Below are 5,321 nucleotides of genomic sequence, written 5' to 3'. Positions count from 1 at the left end.
GGGGGGGGGGGGGGGGGGGAGTCGTTGGGTATCCTCTGGCTATCGTGAACGTCCAGGTAGTCTCTGTGTTCACTCCGCCAGCACCATCCCCGTCGACGTTACCATCGCGCTGAGGTGGTTCGGGGTCGAAGAGGGAGAGAGAGGGCGAGACCAGGTCCGAGTGACAGGCGAATGAGGAAGAGGGACAGAGAGCGAGCCAGGGCCAGGGCGGAGAGGAGGACCAGAGAGCAAAAGCGGACGTTCGAACGCGCAGGCTCAGGGTGAGCAGGGTCGACCAGCTCGGCAGTTACTTTTCGCGAGGCACCGTGCGCGCTCCGCGACGTCCCCTTCGACGTGCCACGACGCAACCCGACGTCCTGTTCAAGTCCCGTTTAGCTCGACGGAGCATCAGCATCGCGTAGACGTGTCGTCGAACGTGATCGTCGGGGGTCGTCATCGTGAGAGCCGGTTTTAGAGGAGTGCGAAATCGGGTTGGGTACGGGTCGGAGGTGTTCAGCACAGGGAGTCAGTAGGGACGGTTGGTGTTCCCGAGGATGAAGTCCAGGGTCGCGTGCTGATCACTGGCAGTGCTTTATATTCCAAGCTCGAGGAATATGCGGGTTGCCGCTGAGCTTGCAAGGTCGCGATTTGGTCTTTTCGATTGTCACCCGGTATGGTGTGACTGACTTTTGGTTTTCGGGTCGTCCTGGTCCTGACCCAGGTGGTCACGTTGTCCAGGACCGAAAAGTGAAATTGGCTTCAATGACATTCAGCCTACGTCTTCGTGGATCTTGTGCTTCGCTGATTGGATCGTCTCTTGGTGACCTTGGACATTGATCTTGGTTCTGATCATCCCATCAGCCGGGGACGCGTTATCGTGGTTACGGAGTTTCTTTCGGACCAGGCCTGCCGAGGGATCGGCATTGACTTCGTTCAAGTGTGCCAGAGATCAGAGGACGACGTCGACGTCGGTACAGCCGTGTCTTCGCAATCTGGTCGTCAGTATCGATGACAGTCGGAGTCAGGGATTCGAATTAAGGTAAATCACAGTTTCGGCTTATTCAGTTGCAATCATGTTATTGTTGACGCACTTCACTCGGTAGCCCTTTCCCAATATGGCGCGACTTCAGTCCTCTCCTCTCCGGACACCTGTTGGGATGGCGCGATGCGTCGCGGCGCCTGGTCCATTTTCTCACTGGCTCCATTACGTCCGATGCACTTCTCGATGAGATCGTTTTTTTTTTTTTCTTTTCGAAATTACGGTACAACCAATACTTTTTTATCTTATCAATTCCAAATTTTTTTATCGATGTCATATATTTTACCCAGTCACGCGCATCGCGCGTTCCATTTATTATTTTGTATTTTTAAGGTAATTCCGAACGCTATATTTATTCGACAGTCATAATTACCGATACGCAATAAATGGGAACGATGCAATTTGCCACGGGTATTGTACAGCTCGTTCAAATCGAATTCATACGTTTCACGTGAATCTATTAATTCTATTTGTATACCCGTTACATATTATCGCTTTGGATAAATATTATTTATTAATATTATACGCAGCGGACTAAACGTAGCGTGCCTATATATATATATATATTATCGAATTGCGCAAGCGTATGTGAATCTTGTTATTTTAATGCGATCTGATGAAAATATTTTTGATCAATGATTCATTTGATATGCGTCTAACGAAAGATTTTTGAAGGCGTAGTGACGTAACCATGACGGTCAATGGGAATTGCAAAAAAAAGTATACGCGTACAGTCTCCGTGGATGTTAAGCTAGATCGCGTAGGGGGATGAAAATGAGGGGTGAAAAAAAAAGAAGATCGTACGATAAAATTTATTCCTTAAAATTTTGTACACCGTATACAGTAACTTCAATAAAGTCCGGGGTTAAGTTTGGCACGTTTGATAATTAATTGAAAAATAATAAAATGCGGACGGGTCAAGATCAAAGTTCGAATCAGATATATGACACGTAGAAGCCGTGTTGACTCGGTGCCGTCACGACCGAAACTGCACGGAACTTTCAAAAGTTTATTCGACTCGAACTCGATGCCGAGATTAATTTACATCAAGTTCAGTTTGCGCCTTGGGCTCGTCTCAAATTGACTCGGCTTAACCGTACAGAGAGGGTGACCAGCTTGAAACTAATCAGGGAAGTTGGTCAGATCGAAAGTTCAGTTGAACTGTGTCACCCGGTATATTACTTTTCGCCACTGAATTAAATATCGAGCTTCAACCTGGCACTTTGTCCCCTTTAATTGCACACCCGTTATAAACTCGATGATTTTACACTGTCGAGGTTGACGTTCTAGAAGAAAATAATTGACCGACATAACTGTATATCCCCATTCGTCAGGTTTAACATTGGCCCAAATAGGATTCAGGCTGCTCGTGCCTACTATTCACGTGCGCGCAGTACATTTCAACGTTGATAAAGTATCCAATGGTATTCGGTAGGGAAAGTTGAAAGAAGGTGTAGGTAGTCCCTTGTGTATTTCGTCACTGTGAAATTACCCAGCATTCCCCACGTGTTTCCTCAACAGTAACGACGACGGATTTTGAAAACAGCGGGACGAGTTCGTCGACAATGGGCGTCGCGACGAATCGTTAGGACGTATCGACGTCGAAAATGTACGCGGACGATTTCAGCGTCGCGACGCTTGGATCGCACGTATCCAGGACGCCGAACAAAGCGAGCGTAGTAGAACCTCGAGGTAAAGTACAAGGGGCGTCCTTTCGTACGATAACAATGGGGTATCGCCAAGCGGTATAATTTTTGACTTCCTTTATCGATGCTTGGGATTGAGATTAGGAAAAAAAAATTTAACCGGCAAAATAGACGGCAGTGGTCGGTGGAGGCTGGATGAGGTTGATGACACGTTGAGAAATTGATGTGGGTTAAGAGGGTGCAGGATGGAGAGTACTTTGGTAAACAGCGATGGGCAATGTCTTCTTCTCTCTTGGTCAGGTAGACTCGGATCCTTTGAAAATGACGTCACCGCTTTTGAAAACCCACTGCCACGTGCTAATGTTGGCAATACTGTTGAGGTGGTAGGGAACGTCGACAGGCTTATCGGGCTGGCCACTGTTGGTACTGTTGGCACTACTGGCACCTTTTGTACTCTCGACCATCTCGTCCAGAGCTTGACGGTCGAGCTGACGTCCGTCTCGCAGCGTCGTAACTGACAGGGAGAATCAGGGTGGCAGACAGGTTGGCCAACCGACCACGCCTAGGCTATCCAATATCCATTAATTTTAATGATTCCTGCGGTTGGTCTAACACGTCTCGCAATTCTTGTAGGGCAGTGCGTTTCAGTCCGATAAATCATTCGTCTGTTTGCCTATGAAGAAACGGGGTCACCCTGTGTATATGCCATCCTGCTGAAGTAAATGGAATATTTTTTTTCGGGTGTGTACTGGCGGTGGTACCCCTGTGCGCTACTGGGGTTGGTTTGCTACTGTGCTATTTTGCTTTTCGATGTCTCCTGATAAAGTGACAATCCGGGTTAACCGTGATGCGCAGTCTGTCGCTTTTGACTGTCGGGATTTTGATTTTCTGTAAAATTCATTTTGGATTAACGATGAGGATGGCATCGAGCGGTACACTCTGCGTACACTTGGTATACGAGCAATCTATTTCTGCATATGTAATTTGTCGTGGGGATGATTAGTCTTTTTTTTTTTTAATTATCCAAATTTTTCGTTTCTCATTTGCAATTTGATAAAGTTTCATTTCCAAGTTTTTATCCCGAAAAATGAATATTTTTATTTATTTTTTTCGTTCAACGAACCGCGTCTCGGTATCTCGTTTACTTGTTTTGATGAAAAAGTACCGGCGCTTCGGAATTAGCATAAATTTGATAAGCCAGCTCGAGCGCGAGTGTTAATATCGCTAATATGGCCGCGAATCGATCCAACCCCTAACTCGGGTTGGTCCGCGTACGTCATATCCCCCATTACGTTAGGTTGTATCGTCACGTCCTTCCAGCCTTCTGATAACGTTTATCGAATCCACGTCGAGATATTCAGACTGTCAAAACCAACATGAAGAAGGGGGCTGGATGAACTGGAGGTATAAGAAATTTTCATACAATCAAATAAAAGTTTTGCCCAAGTAATACCAACCTTACGAGAATATCACGAAACCGTCTTACAGCCCGGTACCAAAAATTAAGGGTTGTTTCTCATTACCCTCTAATCAGCAATGCGTGGTTAAGGGTTGCTTCGGGTAATAGCAGAGGTTAAGGTTACACGAGCTATCCGACCCGAATCCACGATCAGCGGGCCGGTGCCTTCTGGCTCGGGTCGGCAGGCCCAGCCCTGCGCCGGCAACCCTTAAAACCAGTCGGTCGGGCTTCGCCCTTTTGACCTTGGCGCCGGATACCTGTCCCGATGACGTATGGGCTCTTCCGGTTTCAAGGCCGACACTGGCGCCAGGGTCATCATTTCTGGTACGTCCAAGGGGATTGTTTCGTGGGGGATGGATCATCCCTTGCGAAGGGGTTGCTTCACGATAAGACCTCACGGGGCTGTTACCGCCTTCGCCATCCTGTCCTGCCAACCGGGACAATAGTCCGAACGGGTCTCGTATCGAGATTCGGGACTTTCCCGATTCTTCTTACTACCCTTGTGTTTCTATGACTCCTGGTAGGGGTTGATACTCGTACCTACCCCCTTCGCTCAAGGGACGTCGGAATTGATAATCCGCAGGCGTCTGTTAAAATGCAAAGATAATTAGTCGACTTGAAACGAAGTTTAGGATTCGTGGAAGCTCAGCCGAGCAGACTCGGGAGGCAACCCTTAATGGATTGACGTCGCGAGTACCAGCCACCCCCTCCGCGCACCCCCTGTAGAGTCTGTTCGCGGTAGTTGTGATTCATTGACTATCGTTTATCTCTATCCTCTCCTTATTGGATTACGTCATGCTCCACGGGATTTATCTGATTAGTTGGTCGAATTACGTAAATCAGAGAATTTTTCTTTCTTCCCACCCCGTAAACTGCGGAAACTGCCTAGGGGTGTGTTTGTCGGAGTAGTTTCTCGGGCGATTTCGCGGGGGATGAAGTCAGGGGGGAGGGGGTGGAATTCGGTCGAGGGGAGATTCCGAGTTTATTACGGAAAAAAAAAAAAAATTACTATGGTCGATGTTGCATCGTGTTTATGCAGTTGGGGGTAGAACTGCAGGGCTGGCAGATTGTCAGGTTCGGCTGTACGTACAAGGGTTGTCGGGGGTAGTGCGGAGGTGCCAGGGGGTGGAAATGGGAGGCTTAACTCGCACGGAGTTATGCGCATCCGGCAATTGGAGGAGTTGCAATTGCTGGTTGG

General features: G+C 47.9%; 1 protein-coding gene across 6 annotated transcripts in view; it reads left to right on the top strand.

The window, feature by feature from the left end:
• The window catches only part of LOC107268593 (teneurin-a), a 233,321-nt gene that overhangs the window by 11,885 nt on the left and 216,115 nt on the right, over positions 1-5,321 (top strand). For 2 of the 6 annotated variants that reach the window (XM_025085866.1, XM_015741517.2), the window contains exon 1: positions 301-1,018. The exons of 3 other annotated variants lie outside the window; for them this stretch is intronic. The gene's annotated coding sequence lies outside the window, so the exon portion shown is untranslated. Of the gene's footprint in view, positions 1-300; positions 1,019-5,321 lie in introns of those variants that run through there. One more of the 6 variants, XM_025085867.1, reaches the window with a different exon arrangement.

The sequence above is a fragment of the Cephus cinctus genome, unplaced genomic scaffold, assembly GCF_000341935.2.
Source record: "Cephus cinctus unplaced genomic scaffold, Ccin1 Ccin1_scaffold0566, whole genome shotgun sequence".
Lineage (NCBI taxonomy): Eukaryota > Metazoa > Arthropoda > Insecta > Hymenoptera > Cephidae > Cephus > Cephus cinctus.
Note: the sequence above shows the minus strand (reverse complement) of the source record. Positions and strands in the feature narration are given on the sequence as shown.